This window comes from Pinus tabuliformis, chromosome 6 (assembly GCF_031772625.1).
Source record: "Pinus tabuliformis cultivar Carrire ecotype Pingquan chromosome 6, CPIR1, whole genome shotgun sequence".
Taxonomy (NCBI): Eukaryota; Viridiplantae; Streptophyta; class Pinopsida; order Pinales; family Pinaceae; genus Pinus; species Pinus tabuliformis.
The window spans coordinates 825,323,688-825,351,415 of NC_142292.1; positions in this window are offsets into that span (position 1 = coordinate 825,323,688).

The window sequence follows — 27,728 nt, forward strand, 5'->3', positions numbered from 1 at the left end:
GTGCATTCCTTGTTCTTTTGGATATACCACGAACCTTGAGTCTCTTTAAAAGAAGGATGCCACAACTCCTCTTGGTTACCATCCTTTCCTTCATCTTGCTCCACTTGTCTATGAGAAAGTGGCTCAATTGACATCCTTTCCAATGCCTTATGGTAAATTTGGAATGTTGTGAATAAATTACAATCTTAAAACTCATCTTATGATTGACTTGTGAACATAAACTATTTGATAAATACAAGGGAAATTGTAATATCAGAAGCATTACTAGTACCGGAAAAGGTCGCACTGAAACATATTATCGATATTTAGTATACCCATTGGATTCTTGATGGTTTTAAGTAGCCTTGGGAATAGGTCCCAAGTTATGCATGAACTTATTCATGTAATATTCTTGTTGATTGTTTGTTTGACCCTATTTTCGTACACAATAATTTTTTTCAATTGCACAGTCTATGTTTGTTATTATTGTTCCACAAAATATAACATTTCTCCATTAGTTGAAAACAAATATTGGACATCAAAATCATGGAGGATGGGGGGTGTTAGGTGGGTAGGGGAACAAACTTGTATATCATGCAAGTTGCCCTACAACATAGATGGGAAAATTCTCCTTATGCATGACCTACTAGTGGGTACAATTAGCTCATTAGGGGAATTTTGAGGTGAAGAAAGGGTCTCAAAATGAAAAATGTACTAAAAAAATCAACTTTAAGAGAACCAATCAGATTCAATATGATGATGTCATCCCTAGGGGAGAATATTTTTGGAGGAAAAAGAAGAAAACTACTTTGTTTAGTCATATTTTTGCTTAATCTTCTTGTAGGTTTACTCAAATTTCAAGTGTGTACACTTGTTGGATGAAAAACCATATTTTATATCCAACAAATTACCATTTTGCATACTTTTGAGTAGATCCACACTTAGGAAAATATCAAAATACATGAAAAGGTGTGTTTCAAACACACTTTTTAATGTATTTTGAATTTTTCTTAGTGTGGATGTACTAAAAAGTATGAAAAGTGGGTAGTCATTGGATGCTTAATCTAATTGCGCATCCAATGAGTGTACTCCATTTGAGTAAACCTACAAGGGGATAAGTAAAAAATACAATAAGAATATGTAGTTTTCTTTATTTTCTTTTAAAATTTCATAACTCTTATTTTATTATTTTTACTATTATTTTATTATTTTCCTTAGGAGGCCCATTTAAACTTCAAAATTCCCCTAATGTCTTAACATCTAATGGTGATATTCTTTTCTCTTTCACAACTTTGTATTCCATGGCATGTAGAAAAATTTCAGCATTACTAGTCCTATCATGAATAGGAGTGTCTCTAAGCTCTATCTTGATCCAACAAGTAAGATTTATTCAAACACATCATTGAGTGGAAAGCTCATTGTTGTGATCCTATCAAGAAAGTGAATACTACACTAGTTGGTTAGTCCATCTACATTAGGGATATGATTTAGCCTAACCAAATGTATTGAAAATCAACTTTTATAGGTTTAAGGTAATGGGGGCCTTGGCATTAAATAAAGGGTTGTACTAGTCTAGTACCATCTACTTGAAAAGTCAACATTTATTTATTTGGATCAGTTACATCACCATTTTCCAAAACCCTTTGAATTCACAATAACATAGGATAGGGATATCTCTCATCCATGATTTCAATGATTTAGATGCCACAATTGTATTAACCTCTACAAGGTATACCTCCACATTTTTCAAGCCCCCAATAAAAAAAAGGTGCTTTTGATTAGTTAAATGCCACTAGATCAAAGATAAAACCAACTTGTATTTTCACATATCTCCATAATTTCTTAGGCAAAATGTTAACATTTGAATTAAAATCTATAGCCACTTCTTCAATATCATATCTACCCACATGGGAAATCTATCTAATGGCTATCTTCCTTTTATAATATGGGCTTGATCTTACCCCGATTTGAGTGCCTTCAATGTAAGTTAACAACAATGGGAGTGGGCTCTTTGTCTCCACCTCCAAATAACTATTTCATAGAGGTCTTAAACTTCCTTATGAAATGTTCATTCTCTTGGATTTGAGCAAACAAATAAATCCAATTCCATGCAATTGTGACTGGGTTACCTCTATCTTGAACAAGTGACGATATTTTTTAATTCTATCCCATTTCTATATGTGCATTAAATAATGATTGAATGAACTTTTATAAGAATTTGTTTTGTTCCACTACATCAAACCTAGGTGTTCCTAAGCTTGGAAAGTCCAATAGTTTTTTATGCCATGTTTGTTGGTTTTAACTCACTCATAGTTGACATTTATAGGAATCAAGGAGTACTTTTATAGGATATAATAATTTTCTAAAGGGTTTCCATGCCCTTTGTGAATTTATCTTCCACATGCATACTTCGAAAAGGGATAAATGGAGACCCTTGTAGAACTTTGTTGGAAGGTATACTTGGGAAAAAGCCCCCACTGGAGGGTCTTCTGCAACTCCTTTTCCAAGTAGAGGGCATTCATTTTCATGATGCCCTGCCAATTTTCAACTAGTAAACTAAGATTGTGCATTTTCTATCCTGGCTTTTATTAGTTATTGAATTTTTTCAATGTGCATGGGTATCTATGTTTGAAACTATGCAAATACTATAAATGTGCTAAAAGCTACAATATGGTTATTTTGAGGATATCTTGCAATAGATTCTATCTTCATAGTTTACTTAAATTCTTCCATTGGAATTGTGATTCTTTAATCATGATCCATAAACTGTTGTGGATATTCCACAACACAATTTGTCACAACAAATCTAGTAGAATATTTTAGAAAATTTGAAATCCACACTATGATGGTTTATTTCTCCTTGGATTTTTGGATCTGTAAATTATTATTTATTGCATATGCATGAAAATTATAATTATGCGAAAAATAGAGAAAAATTAATTAGAACTCACAAAACCCAAATGACAAAATATATACCTCGGGAAACCCTTTCGAGAGAAAACCTAGCTGGAAGGTGAGGCCACTTTGCTCTCTTTTTCTGAATGGAAAATGGATGAAAGTACAAAGAAGAGAGGCATGTGTCTTGTGGAATGCTACATTGCACAAATCCCCTCTATTTTATCTCTTCCTATCCTCTCTCAGCTCCTTTTCTCATCTATGGAAAAAAATGCACTCAAATAGAATGAAACCCCTTTTCCCCCTAGTGTCTTGGTTATAACATAGCTCAATATCCTACTAATGGTTAAGTTTGACTCCAACTCTTACCTAGAGTTAGAATATTGACTCTTCTATATTATTCTTCATCATGGTTATGTTTTGTTCCCATATTCTATGAGTAATGTGGGCTGATGTGACATCCTCTCAAATTATGGTGGTAAGAACGAGAAGGCCCAACTTTTGAGTGGAATAACATTTTCATACAAGATTTGATTGAGGTGGTTCTTGCATCACTGGAAAGGTATCTATGTGTATAATAAATATAAATGGTGTTGTGCTCATGCGGGAAAGTTTTACCCCAAAAAAAATGTTGTTTGATGCTTGAAATTGTTCCCAGAAGGTTTCAAACCCTAATTTACCAAATTGGGCCACACTGGTAAAATTGGTATTATGAGTCGATTCCTCCCCTTTTTCCCCTTTGAAATCATCAATATGGATAAAAAAGATATAATGATCCAATCCAAATCACACCTCCCCATTTTGGGAGGCTTTTGGTTCCAAAAATATTCTACTAAATGAGGTGAGGAAATTTTTCTTCCACCTCTCAGGTGTACCATTTATCATTTCCTGGACGCTATCCTTTCAATCCAATCTTTCAAAGGTCATGCTGCCCCTATCTTATAGTTTTGTACCTTTTCTACAAAATTGTATGCTCTATAAACTCTGCTTGAGCATTTGGTGCGAAATCCTCTACATAAGGTGGGATTTGTTCCTCTTCCTTATCTAGCATGCAAGGCTCATAGAGTTTTAGATTCTCTACATTCACCACTTAGTAAATGTGCATGTGTAGGGATATATTAAGTCTATAGGCATTATCTCTCACCTTTTCTAGTATCTCAAAAGGACCATATCACAAAGCCTTAATTTTCTTACCAAGACCTTGTAACCTCTCCTTGTTCAAATGTAACCTTACTTTGTCTCCACTTTAAAAGATTTCTTTGTTCTATGTTGATCATACCCGGAATTATATTTTTCATGTGAATTTTACAGTGTCTCCTATTCCTGTATATGGACTTTCTCTATATTTCCAAAAAATCTTTCTGCCCTTAAGGCACCCCTTGTAAGATCCTCCCTCACTCTTCCTTGCTTCCCATATGAAATATCCAAAGGCTAAGGTGAAAATAACCAGAACAAATTTCAAATGGGGACGTACCTGTAGAAGTGTGGACTGTTACTTTACAAGAGTGTTGTATATATATGATATTTTCATCCTAGATCTTTAGATGATTCTGATTGTAACTCCCAAAAGTTTCACCAAAGTTTTGTAGATTACTTTTGCTTACCTATCTGTTTGAGGATGGAATGTTGTCAACCTCTTAAAATTCATGTCCATATTCTCCCACAATGTAGTCCAAAATGCACTAATAATATTGTGTCCTTGTCTAAAACAATGCTCCTTGATATCTGAAAGTGCACCCAGACTTGTCCAAAGAACAAATTCACTTCTTCTTGTTCACTAATGGTCTTTTTACAGGGCATTAGAACACACATCTTGCTAAACTTGTCAACTACCACAAACATGTAGTCATGTCTATTCCTAGTTGTTAAACCTCCCATAAAGTCCATGGAAATGCTTTCCCAAGGATGATTAGGTACAGGTAATGGATGATATATATCCTATTTCTTGTTACTATGATTTTTGGTACAACAAAGCATGTATCATCTTATAAAACTAGCTATCTATTCTTTCATCTTGGGCTAATACACATACCTTTGTAAGTTGGCCACTATCTTCCCTACGCTAAAGTGCCTTACATAATTGAAGGTGTGAGCCTCTTTAATTAATTGTAGTCTCTTACCTTTAGGAACACATAACTTATATAACTTGTAGAATAATTCTTCTTGGATATGGTAGTCAATTGTGATGTCAAGATCATGCAAATGACTCTGTCTCTACAATTATTGAAACACCTCCTTGAAGTCATAATCCTTTGAATATGCCTCTTTGTATACATCATGAGAGAATGGGTCGATGTGCATCAACATATCAAAGATGTAATATTTGATGTGGGTGGACTTGAAAGCATGCCAACCAACTTGTTTATGCCACCCTTCTTATACTTGATCAGAAATGAAAATGTTGTAAAAAGCCCATCCACTTGTAATGCTTTGTTTATAATAATTTGATCTAGGTTTTCAATTAATGTAGTGGTTGGCGATCTATGTGGATTATTGTGTTCTTTTCCGTAAGGTAGGGTTTCTATTTTTTCACAACTTTCACCAGGGCACAAAGCTCCTTGTCACATGCATGGTAGCTAAGAACTACCCCATGAAATATTTTAGAATGGTAGAAGACAATAATTACTCCCCTCATCAATATTGCTCTCATAGAAAACCCACTTTCATTTTTCACCAGTTCAAAGGGATACTGCAAGTTTGATAATGCTATAACTAGTTCTTGAATAATTGATTACTTAGTTTTTTAAAGCCCCTTTGCTGACCCTTTCCCCATTGGAAACTTTTTCAACTTGCTGTTATGAGTAGTGTTGCCACTGATGGAAATGAGGCTATGGATTTACTTAGGTACTATGTTGCCCCAATGAAACTCCTAACCTTAGAAGTATTAGTAGGTACCGACCACTTTATGATGACCTCCATCTTGGAAGGAACTATATGCAACTACTTCTTTACTTCAAATACCTGTAATAGTTGCTGCAACTACTTCTTTACTTCATTCACTTCTATAACAAACTACCTATACAACATAATGTTTGGAAATGGTGAGTCTAGTAATAGCTATATCTTGTTCTCCACTTCCCTCTTGGGTGGTGTCCCTTTAGGATCTTGGAACACATCCCTATATGCCTATAGGAAATATTCCAGTCGGTACTTTTTTTTCTTAGTACACCCCTCTAGGGATTCCTTTTCTCTTATTGACCCTTCTTAGACTAAATTTCTCTTAAAAACAATAACACATACTCCTTGCCAGTGGAATTTTGGAATTTCCCATGTGTGTGTTGATGGTGAATAGTTTTCCATACTTGATGAGGCAATACTAGTTGGAACTATGCATGAATATTTCATCCTGAATGTAAATATATGGACTTCCAAACATCATCCCACATACATAAAAGGGAAACACGTCTACTTCATCAATAAAATAAGCACTGATGGAAAATCTAATTTTGCACTATTGTTTTACCTTTATTTCCACATCCTTATCTACCCATCCTAAAGGTTGTGGGATTGGATGATCACAAACTCCCAATCCAAATTTTTTGACTAGCTCTGTTGCAATGAGATTCGAATATGATATTGAGTCAAACATCGCATCAATCTTTGTCCTTTTGACCTATATCTTTATATGGAAGAGTTTGGTCGTTTTATTCTCTTCCTATCACTGAAGGCTACTTAGATTCACCTTCCTACGAATTGATGTGCATATGATATTGTCACACATGTATGAGTTTATTTCACTATTGTTTTTTGAACCAATGACCACACGATTCCTCTTCTTTGGATCTTTCTTTTGTTCTTCCGGTTAAGCTCTAGATGCAACTTCCAACACTTATCCTCTGTTTGAATATCAATATTATAATGGTTGCAGTGGTTGTTGGGATCTTTACATTCATGTGTTATGGTTTCCATATTTTTATTTTTTCCCCCTTTCCACTTCTTCTTCTCGTCCTTAGAAACATCTCCACACTTCTCCTTTGACCTACTTGATTTTCCTTTCTCCTAGTCTATGTTCTCCAGGTATTGTGCATGTATACAAGCCTTGTCCATTGATCTAGGTTTGAACAACATCACTTGATTTCACAAATGGCTGTGTAGACACCCCATATACATGAGTATTATGTCTAGGTTATTTTTGGGAGTGTTGAAAATGCAGTAAAAAAATATCAGTTTGACTGTGCCTTGGTCAAACTGGAGAAAATTTGAATTTGTATTTCAGTAGAAATCTTGGAGGTAGTTAATTGAGGTGACACGGAACTTGTCACTTAGTTAACTCAATTAATTCAATTTGGGTAAGCTTTATTTCATTTCAGTATGATTGATTGTTAATTTGTAGCAATCTATTTCAGTTAATTTAGGTTATTGTCAGTTAAAGTAGTTCTAACTATCAGAAGAACTAGTGGAGGTCAAGTTGTGGAAGTGGAACTTCAACCACACTCAGTGATCAACCAGTTAACTGATCAATCAACCCAAAATAATTGTTGCATGCAGAGAATTTGAGTTACCCAGTTGATATGGAGATTCCAAGGCAATATACTATCAGTTTAGCATATTCCCATGTGTACAGGTGGTGCATATAGCCAAAGGAAGGACCTAGAGGAATTGTGAAATTCACTATTGGAAAATTCCTAAATAATAGGGGCCAATTTACTAGAGGAACAATGAAAGGAAATAAGAGCTTGGAGGGCTTTAAATTTGGCTAAGTGTTGGCCAGAGTCAGTCAATTAGGTAGAGGGATAAACTATACACCTACAGGGTGTGATCAATATTGAGAAAGCATATGTATTTCATCTCTATTCTCTGATTAATGAAACATCGATAGGAAGGGGTTTTGAGAAGTTTCTTTCCACTAGATAAATCTCTGTGCCTGTGTGATGTTTCCTTTTGCATGTGTATGATTTGTGTTCTATATGGTGAATTAACTTCAACAAATCAGTGGAGTAGCTTCAAGTATTGTGATTTAGTAAATTTCATGAGCAATGTTTAATCTACACATTAATTTTTGCATGGTATTAGAGCTAGAATCACTATAGAGCAGAGATTTCAAAGTTGTCATTGCAGGAGGTTCGGATTTGAAGATCAATGTTGTAGATTTTCTTCAAGAATGAGAATATGGATTTCAATGGACAACGACTTGAGTATGCCCTTAAGGGAAGATAAAATTATGTTGCATGGAAGGACTGCATGGAGGCAGTGCTGGAAGATAATGGGTTGAAGGAATTCATTTATAATGATATTCCGAAACCAACATCATCTGATGATAAGGATCTAGCAGAATGGAAGAAGTGTGTAGCCAAGGCAAGGAGAATCATATTGGAGGGAGAATGAGACCATATTGTATCAAATATCCACAAGAAAGAGTCTTCATATGTAATGTGGTAAGCATTAAAATATCTGTTCTAGAATAGTAGTGACCACAGGAAGCTGGCACTCAAGGAAAAACTTAGAAATATCAAGATGCAGAGAACGAGACAATTCCATAGTACCTAAGTAGGTTCAAACAATGTCATGATGAACTTGGTCAAGTTGGTGTTACTATCATAGAGGATGATTTGGTAAGCCTATCCCTTCTAGGACTTCACAAGAGCTATCACAACTACCAAGATTCAGTGAATGGGAGGGAGAAGCTAGCAAATTGGGAACGCCTATGGTCCGATTTGGTTTAGGAGGAAATAAGGTGAAATAAAAGAGACGAGACCTCATCCAAGGGCAAGGATGAAGAGAAGTGTGCCTTGGATGGAAAGGAAAAGAAAGGGAAAGGGAAGAAACCCTAATCCAAAGAAAAAACTAGTCAAGAGGGAAAGAAGAAAGACTTGTCCAGAATCAAGTTCTTTCACTATCATGAATTCAGGCACTCTGCCATGAAGTTTCCACACAAGAATTCAAGCAAGAAGATGTTAGGAGGAGAAATAGGTGAAGCTATGGCTTTACAGTTCAATATTGATTTACTCTCATTGCATGCATTTCCAACATAGTGATGGGAAGTGTGTAGTACCTGGGCATCGGTGCCTCGTTCTATATGATGGGGAATACATTTTTTTTAGTGATTTGAAGGAGAAGGATATCCAAATACACATCGATATGGGAGATGATGGAAGGTAAAACATGACTGGGATTGGTATAGTCACCTTTTAGAGGGATTTAGGCTCCTCAAACTCAAGGATGTGGTGTTTGTTTTGGGTCTAAAGAAGAATCTTGCCTCTGTTGCAGTTTTGGAAGACTGTGGTTATGATGTGATCTTAAACAAAGGGAAGTAATTCTGAGACACATAACCATGGAATAGGTGAAACAGATTGGGGTTCATGTGAATAAACTCTACAAGCTAGTTGTGGAGAGTTGTACTGCATTGAGCACAAAGGCAGAGAAGGTGCATAACCATGGTGTCGGTGAACTTTGGCATAGAAGACTTGGTCATTTTCATCATGGAAATTTGAAGATCATGCAACAGATTACAACAGGTCTCCCCAGAGGAGCACTAGAGCAACATGATACATGAAAATGGTGTAACTTGGGGAAGTACACAAAAGCCACTTTCCATGATCGGGATAACAAAGCACATGCAATCCTTGAAAGGATCGAATTTGATGTCTGTGGACCTTTATCGAGAGCCTCCACTTCCACGCACAAATATTTTGTCATTTTTATTGATGACTTCTTGCGAAAGTTTTGGATCTTCTTCATGCATAAGAAGGATGAGACCTTATCCAAGTTTGGGGAGTTCAAGGCATTTGTTGAGAAAGAAACAGATAAGAAGGCGAAGGCTCTCAGGAACGATAATGGAGTTGAGCATGTGTTGAATGAGTTTAAAAATTTATGTGCAAATGAAGGCATTCGATGAGAGTTGATGGCACCCCACAACCCACAATAGAATGAGGTGGCTGAAAGGAAGAATCGAAACATTTTTGGAGAAGAGAGGGCGATGTTGCATGACCAAAGCCTACCTCTGCACTTGTGGGATGAAGCATGCAACAAAACGGTCTATTTGCAGAACATGAGTGCTCATCGGATTCTGGCATGATTACATTAGAGGAGGTTTTCTCGGGGAGGAAGACATATGTGTCACACTTTAGGATATTTGGAGCCTTTGTTTACTATCATGTCTCAAAAGAATCAAGGAAGAAGCTAGAGCCGACAACATAATTGGGGGTATTTGTAGGTTGACCAAAAACTCCCCACAACTACCGTGTGTAATTTCCATCCATCAAAATGAAAGTTGCCCGAAGGGATGTAAAATTTGATGAATAAAAAAACCATGCGATGCTCTCTTGATAGGGAGGTTTAAATCCCACCATAGGAGGAGTTTTTAGCTCCAAAAGAGGAGCCTCAGGATGTTGTGGAACAACCACAACTTGAGGAGAAGAGAGTGGAGACAACCACTCAAGTAGAATCATCTAGAGAAGGCAGGAAGAGAACCAGAGAAGCTGAGAGACTTGTGCAAGATGTGAAGGAGAATGTGGGTGCTCCTTCAAACAAGCATAGTTAGAGAAAGTCACCAGATTGGTACACTGGCTACATGGCTATAATGACTGAGGTTTTAGAAACTGAGCCATATTATTTCGAGGAAGTAGTAAAGAAACTTTTATGTTTTAATGCAGTGGTGGAGGAGTATGGATCCATTGTAAACAACAGTGTTTGGGAAGTGGTCCCAAGATCAACAGACAATCAGTTGTGGGTTCGAGACGGATCTTCAAGGCGAAGCATGTAGCCAATAGGAGCATAGAAAAGTACAAGGCCAAATTTGTGGCCAAGGGGTACTCTCAGGTGGAGGGGATTGACTATGAGGATACCTTCGCTCTTGTAGCAAGGTACTCATCCATCAAACAATACTTTCTTTGGCTGCACAGATGGGGTGGAAGATCCACCATATGGATGTGAAAACAACATTCCTCAATGGAGTTATTGAGGACGAGGTGTATATCGAGCAACTAAAATTCTTAGATACTTTTTATCGAGAGTTTCATGTGTGCAGACTCAAGCAATCATTATATGGTCTCAAGCAAGAAACCCATGCTTGGTACACCAAGATCAATATCTATCTCACTAGTTTGGGCTTCACGAAAAGTGAAATAGATGTAGACCTCTATCATATTTTGGTAGAAGGTAAATTGTTGATTAATGTTTTATATGTTGATGACTTGATTTTGACTGGTGATGAGCACCTGATCCAATCTTTCAAGGAGGACCTTACAAGAGAGTCTGAGATGAAGGAAATGGGTCTCATGCACTACTTCCTCAGATTGGAAGTATGACAAGGTGATGGGGAATTGTTTGTCTCTTAGGGAAAGTATGCCAATGAGATACTTTAGAAGTTCTGCATGGATAGATGCAAACCCATGGATACTCCTCTAGCACCCAACTAGAGGAAAGAGGATGCCACTTCAGGTGAGGAAGTGGATGTCACTGTTTACGGTAGTTAGTGGGTTCACTCATGTATCTTGTAAACAAAAGACCAAATATGTTCTTTGCATTCAAACACTTGAGCCAAGCTATGGTTAGGCCAACCAAACTGTTTTGGAGGGAAGCTAAGTATGTTCTATAGTACCTTAGAGGCACTACCCAATTTGGATTATGGTACAAACAGACAAAGGGAGTGAAGCTGTGTGGCTTCACAGATGCAGATTGTGCGGGAAGTCCATGAGACCAAAAGAGTAAATCAGGTGAAATTTTCAGTGTTGGGTCTGTAATGGTTTCTTGGTACAAAAGGAAGAAAATATCTGTGGCACTTAGCTTGACAAAAGCATAATACATGGCTGCAAGTCAAGCAACATGTTAGGCGATTTGGATGAGAAAGATACTCGCTGGGTTGTTTAGTCAAATGATGGATCCAACTGTGATAATTATATTTATATCAAACTCTATGAAAATCCTGTTTTTGGCGATCAATCCAAGCATATTGATATTTGGTATCACCATCTACAAGATTGTGCGTAGAGGCGAATTTTGTTGTTGCAGTACATTCCAAAAAAGAAACAAGGTGCTAATATTTTGACAAAGGCCTTCTTAAGAGGGAAGTCCGAGTTCCACAGGTGCAAGATAGGGGTGGTTGATAATCCCTTTCTTGCTAAGAGGGAGTGTTGAAAATGCAGTAAGAAAATATCAGTTTGACTTTGCCTTGGTCAAACTAGAGAAAATTCGAATTTCTATTTCAGCAGAAATCTTGGATGTAGTTAATTGAGGTGACATGGCACTTGTCACTCAGTTAAATCATTTAATTCAAGTTGGGGAAGCTTGACTTTAGTTCAGTATGATTGATTGTAAATTTTTAGTAGTATATTTTACTTAATTTGATTTATTGTTAGTTAAACTAGTTATAATTGTTGGAAGAATTAGTGGAGGTCAAGTTGTGGAAGTGAAAATTCAACCACACTCATTGATCAACCAATTAACTAATCAATCAACCCAAAATAATTCTTTCATGTAGAGATTTTGAGTTACCCAGTTGAGATGGAGATTCCAAGGCAATGTACTATCAATTGTAGCATATTCCCATGTGTACAGGTGGTGCATGTAGTCAAAGGAAGGACCTAGAGGAATTGTGTAATTCAATAGTGGGAAATTCCTAAATAATAGGGGTCAATTTCCTAGAGGAACATCGCAAGGAAATAGGAGCTTAGAGGGCTTAAAAATTGGCAAAGTGTTGCCTAGAGTCAGTCAGTGAGGCAGAGGGATAGACTATACACTTACAGGATGTGCTCAAGCTTGAGAAAGGATATGTATTTCATCTCTATTCTCCGATTAATGAAATACAAATAGGAAGGGGTTTTGAGCAGTTGATTTCCCCTAGATAAATCTCTGTGCATGTGTGATGTTTCCTTTTGCATATCTATGATTTGTGTTCTATATGGTGAATTAACTTCCACATATTAGTAGAGTAGCTTCGTATCATGCGATTTAGTAAATTTCATGAACAATTTTGAATATACACATTAATTTATGTGAAGAGATACCCAAGATTATGCCATATTTCTAAACTATATGTACTCTTGTACACTCTGCCCCTACTTTTGCCTGAAGTAATGCCACCATAACCGCTAGTTCTCTATATATATATGATACAGTAAAATTATGACTTTATGAGGGTTTTAAACGCCTCCTAGTTAGTCATTAGAGGATATCTCTCCAAAATCAATGTCTTCTAATGGATTTCCCACCAGGACATGGCATGACCCCCTAATTTTAGTAGAGAAAACAAAATATTTTGTTCTTTCTCTATATGATGTACACTAAAATACACTTCTGATTGCTAAAATCATTGATTTAGATTTAGAGCGTCAATTTCACCTTGATACAACTTGATATCAAATATTTCTCCCATTTTGAATAAGGACTTTGAATGGTTCATGTCACTCAAACTAGGTTGATATTTTTTGGGTTCTTTCTTCATCTCCTTCTTTGTTTCTTCTCGATCTCTTGATCTCCCCTATGATTGAACCTTTGCATTAGATTTCCCATCTTCTTTGAATTACCTAATCTTATTGGAAAATGATGCCATGAAGAGGTTCACATTATGGTTTATATTTGCAACTTGTGCTTCTAGCTGCTCAAATACCTCTTCTACAAGATCAGAAGGGTTATTGACAGATGCGTTAGCCATGACTGGGGTTTATGACTTTTGGCTTAGTTTATTTACATACCTTATTTTTATGAATATATATAATAATAATAATAATAATACAAATAATGTAAAACAAAATAGTAATAAATAATGATTAGTTAGTAACTAGTTAATTAAAAGGTTACTCCAATCATCTCCACCTATTTTTGGTTACTCCAATCATCTCCCCACTCGTTGCCCATTTTTCGCCCACTAATCTGCTGTTGTAGTCATTCCATATGCCATTAGTTGCAGTCATCACACCACACTGCTACCATTATCAAATCCATGTTCACACAATTACGATTCTCCGCAACAGACATGTTTGTAAAATCATGAGTATATCCTCACGTGCAATTCAGGTTTAGGAACTGTCATTAATACATTCATATTAAACTAAAACAACCCAAACCCATCCATTGAAAACCAATCAATTGTGACGCTTCAGATTGGACGTGAGGACGGCCTTAGTTAACTTAAATAAAATTAAATCAAAAGCTATCGTTATTGAGTTAATTTTGCATTCACAACTTTTTAAGAAATTAAAAAGAACAACCTTAGACATTAAAAAGTAATAAGGTAAGGTTAATTAAAGGGAATTTAATATATATATATATATATATATATATATATATATATATATATATATATGAATGAAGAGAATAAAAGAAAGGTTATTTAACCTAAGGGTATTAAAAAAAAACTCTAAATTCATCACCATAATGCCAAATGGTGTCCAATTCGAAAATGATGAAGGAAGTTAGGATGAGTTCCACACAACAATAATTATTTTGGACTATATGTCCAATTTTCTTAAACAAAATTGGATATAAATATATTAAAAAAAAGTGAAATTTACGTTGTCTAGAATGTGGAAGATTATTATAGTACCGAAGAGCATCAAGGTAATACATGAACAAAAATAAAAAGATTAGAGGAAGAATTTGCGGAGCTTGAACAAAAAAAAGTCTTCAGAAAACAAATATAAAGATCTCGAAGACACATGTTACTATAAGTCAAAAGAAAAGGATGATGAAATTTTGAGCCTAAGGGATCATAATCATAAATTACTTGAACAAATCAAGAAGTCCAAGGTTAAGAAGCAAAAATTAAAGCAAGAAAATGAAAGTTTTGAGAAGGAATTTAATGACAATCTATCAAATAAGGAGGAAGAAAATTTGCACTTAAAAGACCTGAATCAAATGCTATTATAACAAATCAAAAGTATAAAAGATAAAGAGAAGGATACTAAGGACAAAGTTTACGATTCAGAAAATGATGAACTTTTATGTCTAAGGAATCATAACAAAAACCTTCTTATTCAAATAAAGAAGCTTTAAAGTGATAAGAAGTCACTAAATGAAAAATTAGAACAACTTATTCAAGAAGAAGTATTGAAGTATCTAGTTGTTTCAATCCAAGTTGAGGATAAAGGAATAAATACCAATCGAGTCAATATCACAACTCAAGAAGAAGAGAAACCTATAAAATTTAAAACCAATTCAGATATTACAGTTCAAACAATGAAAATTCCAATGATGGTTCAATAACCAACTCAACAATAGTACCTGAAGTAAATCAGGAAATCACCAAAAATAGATTAGGGAAAGATCAAAATTCAAGAGCTCCTTATCGACATTCGAATCACAAGAGTAGACAAGTAAGTTAGTTTACATATTTGAACCATTCAGAATGGAAGAAATATATTTATGTTCCTAGGAATACTGAAGTTTACAGAATCCAATTCTATGATAACAATTCATTATAAAATTCCAACGATTGTAATATTCCACAAAAGGTTAATCTAGGATGGTCTGATCCATTCTTAGTCTGACAATTTTGTCTGTCACTCAGATCATCATATTGTCTTATATAAACAAATATGAAAGTTAAAAGACAATAAGATATTCAAAATAGTAAAATAGATCAAGCCCTTTCATCAGTAAGCTTGGAGGACAAATATTTTTGAAGAGGAAGGTAATTCTATGAGTAAATATATATAAAATAATACAAATAATGTAAAACAATAATAGTAATAAATAATCATTAATTAGTAAATAGTTAATGAAAAGGTATGTCCCTAAGGACATAATCGTTGGTGAAGAGGTACCTGCATAGGGTATATAAGTAGACCATCAACCTCATTGTAATCATCTCACATCAATTCTTTTATAATATTCAATATACAGTTACCTGTCCTACAATGGATATTTACATCTTCGAAGTATTCTGAAGATTACTGCTACATATAAAAAATTTGTTCATTACACTTTTAAATATCCAAAATATACCCAAAGGAACCAAATATAATGATAATATGATCCATAAAATGTTATGAATATTCCATTAGACAATTCGTCACAATAGATCTAATAGAATATATTAGAAATTCCAAAATCTACACTGAGGGTTTATTTTTCCTTAGAACTACGGATCTGTAAATTATTGCTTATTACATATGCATTAAAATTATACTTATGTATAAAATATATAATAATGAAATAAAACTCAAAAAAAGTAATGACACAAGATATACCCTGGGAAACCTTTTCAGGATAAAACCAAGCTGGAATGTGAAGCTACTTTTCTCTCTTTATCTAAGTGGAAAATGGATGCAAGTAAAAAGAAGTGAGGCCTATGGCCTGTGGGCTATTACAATGAAAAAATCCCATTTTTTTCTCTTTCTATATCCTCTCTCAACCACTTTACTCATCTATTGAAAAAAAAGCACTCAAATAGAATAGAACCTTCTTCCTTGTGGTCTAGTTTCAACATAACCCAATAGCCTATTAATGTTTATGTTTGATTTCTTCGACTCTTAACTAGAGTTACAATATGGACTCTTCTAGATTATTATTCATCATGGTTAGATGGCTTCCCCTTTTCCATGAGTAATGGGGGCTAACATGGCATCCTCTTGAATTATGGTGACCAAAGCGGGAAGGTCAACTTCCAAGTGGCATAACTTTTGCATACAGACTCCAATTGAGGTGATTCTTGCACCATTGGTAATGTCTTTGTGTGTATAACATGAAGAAAAGGTGAAGTACTTAAGTGGAAAAGTTTTACCCCAAAAAATTATGTTGTTTTATGCCTTAAAATTCTCCCAGAAGGTTTTAGTCCCCAATTTTCCAAACTGGGTCTCATTGGTAAAAATGGTCATGTGAACTGATTCCTCCACTTTTTCCACTCTCAAAGCATTGATATGGATGGAAAATAATATAAGGATCTAATCCAGATCAATTGCACGAGAAAAATCTTGTTTATAGAGGAAATAATTCTTATATGAAATATTTCTTATGTCGTGTGTTGTGGATCTGATAAATCAATGGACTCATCAAATACTAAAATCTTGAGCATATCCCAATGATGTTTTCCCAACCATTCACATAACATTCTTCAACTCTACAATAATCCACTGCTCTATATTTGACTATTGTAATTTAGAAACAAGAGTTTCTTTATCTCATCTAAGGTTGGGATCATTCCACCTTGTGAACTATGCATGAATTTATTCTACCATTGCAAGGTCCTAAATCATAGAGTTATCTAACTATACTATCTTATTTACTAGGGAAGTATTTTTAATTTTTCATATAGGTTCATAAAGAAACAAATTTTGTTTTATATCCTTGTAATTTTACTTGAAAATTGAGACTTAACCTAGATATAGATCCACCTTGTGTTTTTTTCCATATTACTAAAGGGATCTCTAATCCAATCGAATCCTCTTGGACCTCACAATGATATAACATTATGGTTCTAGCTATAGGATATGTTACCACCCTCTTGATTAATTCTTAACTAATTTCCACTAGTACCAGTATTCTTATCATTATTTCCTCTTAACATTTGATGGCTACGTCAAATAAGGTTGGAATTAATATAATTTACAAAAAGTACTTATCACTAGTAATAATTGTTGATTTTTGGGTAGTTGCAGGAGGTATCCCAACTACACATGTTAAAAGAAAGAAAAAATAAATTTTAAACTAAAAGAAAGAAAATTAAATTAAATTTCAAATTTTATTTGCAAAGATATGTGCCTATTGGGCATCCTAATATCACTATAAAAAGAAACTTGAACTTCTCATTTACTCACTCAAGCATCACACACATATCTCTCTCTCTCTCTCTTCACATGGGAAGTAATATGAGGAAGAGGATAAAGTTTCTAAGAAGTTAATTTTTCTGAGTGTAGTTGCTTAATGATATTCTGGGCTATGCTAAAGCAATATCATATATCATTGGAAGTAATTGTCAGTTGCAGAAAACTGTGCTTATCTGATTAGCACTAAAAAATCATCAATGCTACATTTGTTTGAGGTATTTCTTCACTATTGATAGTCAAAATGTGTCTACAAGCACACCATCTACTTGCACATCACCTTTTGTTCCATTATTCTTTGGTTCTTTAAAATTTGGTTGAAACTTGATTTCTCTCTCTCTTATGTGTGTGTGTGTGTGTGTCTATTAAAAAATAATCTAAGCCTAAGCTAGGGCCAATTCACATGTTGTATGGAAGAACTATTTGCTTGATTGCAAGATTTTATCACTAGGATTGCAAAAGGCTAGGTCAAGATTGGATGCTCCCTGAGACAAATTTTATTCGACACTTTTTACTTCCACGCTCAACACATAAAATAAATAAATAATGACAATAAATAATGAAAATAAATAAAAATAATATTTTCACTAAAGGACATAATATGGGAATTTCTAAATGCACCTATTGAAGGATGACGTTTTTACGCTTCACCGGAAAAACCTCAAATCTCATAGGGCGCATGAGGTAATGGGACTAGGCCTGATGCTTAATTCCCTTAGTGTTGTGATATAATTATTTACAAAAATACTTATAGCATAAGAAAAATATGAACAATGTAATATAGTTTCAAGATGATAGTTTAGGAAGTACAACAATCACAATTTACAACAACACTTTAATGGAAAGAATGAATAGTAACAAATAGAAATAAATGGTAAGCCTATGAAAAGATTTAGAAAAATACCTCGTGGGCCACAAGGCTACACATGTATGTAACAAACTATGGTATATAACTCACAAACATGAATGTAATATTCAACATAAGCCGTTCATGAATATAAAATAAAATTTCCAAAGAAGTATGCAGTTTAAGATGGTTAAAAAAAATGTTAATTTTATTAATAAAAAGCGAGTATAGCTTGCAATTCGGCCAATTCCTATGATAATTGTTGACTGGAACTTAATTCAAAAGTGTTTAGGATGTAAAGGATTCACACATATATACTCATATGAAAAAAATAAAGTAAGAAAACATTGATAATCCTTTTGGAATCACTTTAATATGATAAATTCAACAATTTTCTCTACAAAAAATCAGCTAATTAGTACTGATATTAAGTATAAAACCTTATACTAGCATAAAGGAATGTTGGACAGTAAAAGATAACCTGAAAAATCACTTAGGAAATAAATGAGCTTTCTCTTCTTTTTGTCACTCCTATAAAAAATTATGTTGCCACCAAACAAGTCACCCCTTTGTATTCAAAGAAATGATAAATTTAGAGTGAAAATGACAACTATAAAATTTGTTGCATACCTCTCTCCACTGTTTTTTCCATCCGTTTCTTCATAGCCTTCTTCCCATTTTGTAGTCCCTTGAAACATTTAGATGGCCAAATTGTTTAGGTAATTAGTTTCTTCATTAATTTAATTTACTTGAAACATGTTCTATTATTCAGGAAGAAGGGTTCTAAAAGATTCATTTATTGTTATTTTTAGAATAAGTTTTGATAGGTGTCCCCCCATATATTTTATGAACTAAAACTCACCCTTGTGACTCCCAGATATAAAATGTGCATCCATAATATAAAATAATAGTACGAATGAAATAAAGTGCCACATCATCCATCATATATGATTTAATGCAAAACCCCTTGTTTCTCCCATAATTTCCATGCATATCCATGTGTTATAAAACAAGCATAAATAAAACATGATATTGACCATCACATAACATCTATTATAAAGACACCTTATGCCTACTCAAAACATACTATAAATAAATAAATAAATAAATAAATAAATAAATACATAAAATAGAGTGTTGCCTAAAAATAAAGTATGCTACAAAATATACTGCAGAATATGTGCCAAAAATAAAAGTTTGCATCAAAACTAAACAGTGAAGCAAATCTGAAATATTATGTAAGTTCCTAACATGAAGTATATTTGTCTTCTAATTCCTTGCCCTTGCTGTTATTTCTTTCTTCCCCCATGTGTTTCTAGATGCATGTATTAAAAAGAGTCATCTATCCTCTGACCTTTCCCTAAAACAATGGTGTGAGAGTGTGAGGAGGTGGCTTCCGAGGAGGAGTGTGTAGGAGCTAGAGGTGGGTGGAGTTTGGCTACAACTATGTTAGTAGGAGAATGAATAGGTTGGTCATGGTGCTGAGTCATGGCCTTTGAAGCATATGAAGATTCTCAGTGAGTACAAAGAAAAAGGGGTATTGAATAGTGTGAAATGGATGGCCATCAAATGTCTGAATGGTTAATGGGATTTGGGTCCCATCCATAGATTGAAGTGGTTGCTGGTCCAGTGGTGACTACTATTGAGGAATCTCTACAATGATAGGGTGTGGTAATGTCATATTTTGAGAAGGTTGTGTGTTGATTTTTCAAGTGCAATAGAGACAAGCATTGATTTCTAAAATATTGATAATCACTTCAAATGATATATATATTCTTTTAACAATTATAGTTTATCATTAAGCAATTATAATTTAGAAATTCAAACATTAAACCATAAGGATAATAGAGATCATAATGCACAAAGAGAACACAAAATTTACCTTGGGAAAACCCACTTGAGGGAAAAACCCAACAACCTTTTTCTTAGAGAAATTCTTTAGTTCAACAAGAGATACATCATCATTAAGCAATTACAGTTTAGAGATTCAACCATTAAACCATAAGGATAATAGAGATCATAATGCACAAAGAAAACACAAAATTTACCTTGGGAAAACCCACTTGAGGGAAAAACCCAACAACCTTTTTCTTAGAGAAATTCTTTAGTTCAACAAGAGATACATCTAATGTAGCTAGTCAACTATGAGGTCAAATAGACAAAAATTTATTATGGTCAAACCTAGTCAACAACTGCCAAGTCAAGCCTCTAATATTCCCTATAACTTGCCCGATTTGATATGCCCTAGGCTGAAATTCGACCTCTCAGAAATTGTCCAAAAACCTAGAAATCTGGCCTCCCAGTCTGCCTATAAATTTGGCCACCCAATAAAATGTTTCCTAAAAAAACTACCTTGAAACACGTGTGAACTAGGAGAGAGAGAGATGCGAGTTAGAGAGAGAGAGGGAAAGATGATCTTCATCCTTCTTTTCCTTCTCATCCTTCACTTGGATGCCCAAGAACCTTCTTTCTTGTGTGAGTTTGAATAATGCCTTTGTGGTGGAGGTCGAATGCCTTTATATAGTGTTTTTCCTTCACGAATGGATGTGTCTCTTCATTAAGGCCGACTTAACTTGAGGGAGGGCCGACTTGACTAGTTTGGAGCAAAAAATTCAAATTTCAAAATTTTCTCTTTTAAATCCGACATAAAGAAAATGTCTTATACAAATTATTTCAGGGGATCAACAATGAAAATGATATGAAGAACATGTATTATAAATTATTTATAAATTTCAAGGGCTAAAATATAAATTATGCAGACCAACCATAGCTACAAAATTAAACACTCCCTCTTAACTTGGGAGGTATTCATAATGAATAGACAAATGTTCTTTTAGTTGAAAAAAATTCTCTAAGAAAATGTTATGACAAATCATCACCATAATTGGGTCACAATCATGACACATGGTAATCCAATAGCATCAATAATTTACTATAATTGGGTTAGCACTTTAGATATATGGTATATCCTCACCATAATTTGGGTCAGTTATTTAGACACATGGTAAATCAATTACATCAACTAATCACCATCATTCATGACATTACTTCAAAACTATGGTATATCCTTACCATAAATCAGGTTAGTACTTCAGACATAGGATATCATTTAACATCAACTAGTCACCATTATTTAGGTTGATACCTGACACATGGCATCCCGACTAGTCTTGGTTCACCATCATTCAAATCAATGACACATGGTGAATCACCAATGGCCAAAATATAATGAAACTATCCAAGGCCCGATGCTAAATGAACTTGATGCTCTAGGACCACTCTTCCTCATTTGGGTCAATATGCTAGATATAGGAAGAATAATTGTCCTCTATTGGACCATTCTCCCTAATTTGGGTCAATATACTTGACACAGGGAGAATGTCAGTCCATGATGCTATCTCATCAGCACTCCCTCTCAATGAGAGAGGCATTCTCAACAAGTCCAAGCTTTTCCTTGAAGTATACAAACTTCATTATGTATAGAGGCTTTGTAAGAATGTCAACAACCTGCTCATCAATGGAGACATACTAGAGTTTCACTGCTCCCTTCTGCACCATGTCATGAATGACGTGGTACTTGATATTTATGTGCTTTGACCTGACATGGAAAACTGGATTTTATGTCAGCTTCACACAACTTTGATTGTCATAAATTCATGGTTAGCTCTAGCACACGATCAAATAGTCCCATGAGTAACTTTTGAAGCCACACTGCTTCAAAAATCACTAAGCTAGCTGCAATTATTCTTCCTTGGCTACTCAGTGAAAAAAATGTATGCTTCCTACTCATCCACAAAATCATGGTAAAGCCCAAACTAGAGAAATCTCCAGATATACTCTTTCTGTTTTCAACATTCCTTTCCCAATCTACATATGTATAGTCCTGCAACTGTATATCACCATTTGAGACATATTTCAAACCATAGTAAAGTGTACCACACAAGTATCTCAATATATTCTTTTCTTCAATCTAATTATCATGCCTTGGTTCCACCTGGAACTGGATCAAAGTGTTTATTACAAAGCAAATGGCTAGCCTAATATTAATGAAATACATCATTGAGCCAATCAACTTCCTATACATGGATGGATCTACCAAATATGGCTAAGAGTCTATCAAATTTCTCATATTTGTCATATGGGGAGTTTCCATCGATTTAAATTCCATCATTCCAAAATTTTGCAGGATCTTGATAATATATTTTCCTTGACCAATAAAGATTTTGCAATGCTTCTGCCATAATTCTAGTCCAATATAATAGCGCATCAACCCAATATTCTTCATATCAAATTCATAGGAAAAATCCCTCTTAATTTAAATAATGAGATGTTTCACACTTGTCAAAATAAGTCATCCACATATAATAATAGAATCATAGGTTCATTATTCTTGACATTGAAATACAAGTTTGAATCAACATCACTTTTGGAGAAACCAAGTATTGTCAAATAACTTTCAATTCGTGTATACCAGGCTCTCGGTGTCTGCGTAATTACATAAAATACTTTCTTCATTATGCAAATGTGGAACTCTCTTCCATGGACCTAAAAATATTGATGTTTCTGTATGTACACTTCTTACTTAATCACAGTATTAGAAAGAAATCTTTACATCAATTTTATATAAATTCCAACCCATAGAAGAAGTAATAGAAATAATAGATCTAATGGTAGTGTACCTAGTAATTGGAGCAAAATTCTCATCATAATCCTCTCCCTGTTTTTGGGTTAACCCTCTAGCCACAAATATCGCTTTGTATTTGTCAATACTTCCATTCATTGCATGCTTGATATTGTATATCCTGTTGGCTTGAGGGGGCATGACCCAGGTTCAACATTAGTTAGCCAAACAAATCCCTACACTACTGGCCCTTTCGGCATCAGCCCGCGGAGCACGGACTGAAGTCTCACCTGAAGTAGTATGGGGGGATGCTGGATCCAAGTTTCTACACCCTTGAGATGGATGTGATGTCAGTTTATTCTGGTTATACCTGCCTTCATGCAGTTTTCTTAGCCCTCTGTTCCACCCTTCAATACCTTCGCGAAAGGGTACAATTGGATTTCACGTAACCCTAACCTGGGGCTGATATACTTTTGCGCTGCTAGGGCAGCGAGCTGTGATATTCCCAAAACTATGCTAAGTATATTACTTGTCTTATTAACAGTTCTTAGTTGGCCTCGCGTAAATAGATGTTATTACTTGCGTTCACTTAACCAACACAGTTACATATATTCGCGCATCATATAAGCATTATAAGTGAAATTCATACCCAACATAACTAGATGCATAAACAGGAAATAAAGACGTATAAATTGTAGAATACTTCTCTTTATTGATAATTCCAAACAATTACAGACTTGACCCGCCCTGTGCACTCAGCTGTAGGGGTCCGCGCACTCAACTACGGACTTCTAGGCCTCTGCGCACTCAGCTGCAGAGCCTCTACCTACGCTACGACCCAAGACTTAGACTTCTACTTCAAAGCTATCTCTCATACATGTTCGATCTTGCTTGATTGATTTATTTCTTCCTAACTACTTAGAGCTTAGCTCTATTTATACAATCCCATAGTCAGCGGACCATGGGTAGATCTTCTACAACCGATATTACGTTTCCAAAATAACGGTAGACAACCCTATGACTCTTTAACATCTACGTGCTCTGCGACCACAAAATGCGGAGTCTTTACACTTGGATTACAAAATTATGACCAAAATATGGGCTTTTAGCCCCAAAATTTCCCTTGGGGGATCCCGCGCCCAACATGCCCCAAACACAAACATCGTGGCTTGCCCTCGAGTCACTCTGTAGGTGTGAAGATCTTAGCGTGAAGACCTCCCAGTTCCGTTTGGATCACCGCAACTTTAGCAGCGCACTGAGCGGCCGCTTGCTGGACTTCTTCCACGCGCTGCTCGGTGACTGCTGCTGAACTGCTACCCTAAATCTTCTGCTGAGCTGCCTGCAATTGCGCAAACTTTCCCTCAATGGAGGCTATGATCACATAAGCCTCATCTATCCATGGCTATAGGCATGCTTTTAAGATCACTTCTTTATGCCGAGTGACATCCACTTGTTCCTTGAGTGCCTTTGCCTACTGCATCCGTGCAAGCATCTATGTAAGGGCAGCCGTCTGCGCGGTCCCTTTGACCTTGTCATATTTTTGCTGTAGCTCGTGCACCTCTCCAGGTGCTCTACATTCTGTAGGTTTTAATCCTGTACAGAAATTACCTGCATACGAATTCTAAAATAGAGAAAAATAAACAATGCGAGAGCATAACACATAAAACACATATACACAGAGATTTTCCCACTGGATCCCAAAACAGGGACTACCAGCTTGATTTTTCATTATGTTCCTTTCAATGTTACAATACATATTTATACATGATGAAGCATCCAATACCATGGACCGAAAACCATTGCGTCCAAAAAAACATGTGTGAAAATCATGCACAAAACCATAGGTGGGTCCGCCCAACCTAACATAGGGTCCAAAACCAAAATTTTCCGGGGCGCTGCCCCGGACCCCATATAGTGGGGTTACGGGTGCCCCTCAAACCCCTTGTTAACTATGTGGAAAGAATATAACACAACTCAACATTCTCCCACTTGTTGTTTTCTTTCCACAGGAGGCCACAAGAGAGCTTAGTCATTTTCCCAGCCCTGAAATGCCCATTGTCTCTCTACACCAATAGAACTTCTCAGAGCTCACAGATTTTGTCAATGCATCTGCAGTATTCTTCAAAGTGTCCACCTTTACCAACAAAACCTTTTTGTCTTCTATCATATCTCTCACAAAGTGATACTAAACATTAATGTGCTTTGTCTTTGAATGATATGCGGGGTTCTTTGCCAAGAAAATTGCACTTTGGCTGTCACAGTCTATTCTTATAGCTTCCTATACTAACCCCATACTTGAACACAATCTCTGCAACCAAACTGCTTCCTTGCTTGCATGAGTGGCTGCCATGTATTCTGCCTCTGTAGTTGATAGTGCCACTACAGATTGTTTCTTACTCATCCAACTGACTGCACCTCCAAATACGTTAAACACATACCCACTTGTAGATATTTTCTGATCCAGATCTCCAGCCCAGTCTGCATCAACAAAGCCATGAATATCCAACACTCTGTCCAATCCTAGTCTTCCTTGGTAGCACAGACCATAATCACTAGTGCCACGCAAATACCTGAAAACCCGCTTCACTGCTGTCCAATGCTCCTTTCATGGTTTTGATATAAACCTGCTCAATACTCCCACTACATGTGCAATGTCTAGTCTAGTACAGACCATTGCATACATCAGGCTACCGATTGCACTTGCATATGGAACACAAGACATGTCCTCTTCCTCTTCTTGTGTATTGGGACATTGTTCAGCAGATAACCTCACACCTACAGGAATAGGAACCTTCACCGGTTTACTATCCGGCATATTAAACCTCTGCAGTATTGTTTCGACATACTTCCTCTGGTTTAACCAGAGCTTCCTCTTTGCCTGATCTCTTTTAATTTCCATGCCCAAAATATAGTTTGCAGCACCAAGATCTTTCATGTCGAATTTGGAGGACAATTGGGTCTTCAAATCCTGGATAATTTCTTTGTCATTTCCAACCAGCAACATATCATCCACATACAAGACCAGATAAATAACACGGTCACCAATTAATTTAAAATACACACAATGATCTGCTTTGCTTATGGTGAAGCCAATTCCCCGTATAAATGTATCAAATTTCTAATACCACATCCTTGGTGACTGTTTAACCCATACAGAGACTTCTTTAACTTGCATACCAGTTCTTTTTTACCCTTCACCGCAATGCCTTTAGGTTGCTTCATGTAGATTTCCTCTTCCAGATCCCCGTGAAGAAATGTTGTCTTCACATCCATCTGTTCTACCTCAAAATCAAAAGCAGCAACAACAAATAAAAGTAATCTAATAGAAGTTACCTTGGCAACAGGAGAAAAAATATCACCAAAATCAATTCCCGGCACCTGGGAATAACCTTTTGCTACCAACCAAGCTTTGTATTTCTCCACTTTTCCTTCTGCATTTGTCTTCTTTTTGAACACCCATTTGCTACCAATGGGTTTCCTTCCAGCCGGCAACTCCACCAGATCCCAAGCCTCATTTTTGTGCAAAGATACCATTTCATCAACCATGGCCTATTTCAAAAGTTTTCCATCCTCTGAATCCACTGCTTCCTTCACAGTTCTGGGATCATCATCAGTAACAGACAAAGCAAAATTTGAACAGAAAGTGGATGGACTATACCTTTCAGGCTGCCTTCTTTCTCGAACTGATCTTCTCACAGCCAGAGTTTGTGGCTCTTCATCTTATGATTCCTCCTCTGCTATAGAGTCTGATTCTTCCTCCTTTAGCTAAAACTCTATCTTCTCAGGTTCCTTTCATTGGACTTCATGTTTAATAACATCTTTCACCTCTCTGAACACCACATCTCGGCTGTACACAACCTTCCTTGTTAATGGGTTCCAAAGCTTATAACCCTTTAAACCATCCTTATACCCAATAAAGATGCACTTTTAAGATTTACTATCCAACTTGGTTCGTTTCTCCTTTGGAACATGTACATATGCATCACATCCAAATACCCTCAGATGTGAAAGAGAGGGTTTTTTACCAGTCCATACCTCTTGTGGAGTCTTATCCTTCAACGCTGATGAAGGTGACCTGTTGACCAGGTAACATGCAGTATCCACCGCCTCTACCTAGAATTCCTGTCCTAACCTGGCACCATTGAGCATGCTTCTTGCCCTTTCCATCAACGTCTTGTTCTTTCTTTCTGCAACTTCATTTTGTTGAGGTGTATATGGAGTATTATTTTGTCATGCTATATCACACTTATTACAGAATTCTTCAAATTCCTTGCTGCAAAAATCTCCACCGTTATCTGTCCTCAACACCTTTATCTTCTTCTTTGTCTAGTTTTCCATGAGAGCCTTAAATTCTTTAAACCTGTCAAAGACTTCAGATTTCTTCTTAAGGAAATATATCCATGTATTCCTTGAGAAGTCATCTATAAATGATACATAGTACACAGACTTACCCAGTGATGGAACCTTCACAGGTCCAAACACATCACTGTGCACAAGTTCTAATATCTGTTTCACCCTCTTACTACCAGAGGGGAAACTCACCCGATTCTGCTTCCCATATACACAATTTTCACAGAAATCAAAATCCAGAGAGCTATTACTCATACCTTCTACCATACCTTTACCATGAAGTATCCGAAGGCCCTTTTCTCCAATATGTCCAAGCCTTTGATGCCACAACATGGTC